Below are 644 nucleotides of genomic sequence, written 5' to 3' on the forward strand. Positions count from 1 at the left end.
GGCATGTACCACCACATCCAGCTAATTTTTTTTATTTTTAGTAGAGATGGGGTTTTGCTATGTTGGCCAGAGTGGTCTGGAACTCCTGGCCTCAAGTGATCCTCCCACCTCGGCCTCTCAAAGTGCTGGGATTACAGGCATGAGCCACCATGTTTGGCTGAGTATAATTTTAAATAGCCCTATGTGACAAGTGGCTACTCTATTGGACAGCGTAGATCTAAGATTAATTCCTCAACTGTTTTGCACTCAGCAAAGACATACCTCTGAGCTGGCAACCAGCAGGGTGGATAACGGGCCAGTGGTGATTAAATCAAAGAATAGGTAATGAAACAATCATCCAGTTAACAATCAGCAAGGTTCTTCAGAGCCTAATTAATGTTTAATTCTAAATAAATTGCAACAATTAAGAAAAGTAGTGTTTTTGTAGTTCTTTATTGCATTGGCAGAAGAGTACTGTATTTTGTAAGAATTGGGAAATGTGTTTTAAAGAGATGTGTGAGGGGCTGGGCGCGGTGGCTCACGCCTGTAATCCCAGCACTTTGGGAGGCTGAGGCGGGTGGATCACGAGGTTAAGAGATCGAGGCCAGCCTGGCCAACATGGTGAAACCCCATCTCTACTGAAAATACAAAAATTAGCTGGGCTC

Source organism: Mandrillus leucophaeus, unplaced genomic scaffold, assembly GCF_000951045.1.
Source record: "Mandrillus leucophaeus isolate KB7577 unplaced genomic scaffold, Mleu.le_1.0 Scaffold24, whole genome shotgun sequence".
Classification (NCBI taxonomy): domain Eukaryota; kingdom Metazoa; phylum Chordata; class Mammalia; order Primates; family Cercopithecidae; genus Mandrillus; species Mandrillus leucophaeus.